Here is a 222-nt window from a genome sequence, read left to right as displayed (position 1 = left end):
AACCTCTAGCTCGTGATGTTGGTGAAAGTGGTCTAGAGTGTCCAACGTCCATGGGTCAAGGCACTAGTGGTGGTTGTAGTGATAATGTTACTTCGATTTTGATTGGCAAGGACACAGAACTTACTAAAACAAGATTGGATAGGTTCAAAAAGCATCAATTAAACACTAGATCAAAAGAGCTTGAAACGAAATTGGAGGAATATTTATCTGAGCTTGTGGATG

This window comes from Theobroma umbraticum, unplaced genomic scaffold (assembly GCF_002168275.2).
Source record: "Theobroma umbraticum cultivar Fairchild unplaced genomic scaffold, ASM216827v3 scaffold_81.0, whole genome shotgun sequence".
Taxonomy (NCBI): Eukaryota; Viridiplantae; Streptophyta; class Magnoliopsida; order Malvales; family Malvaceae; genus Theobroma; species Theobroma umbraticum.
Note: the sequence above shows the minus strand (reverse complement) of the source record.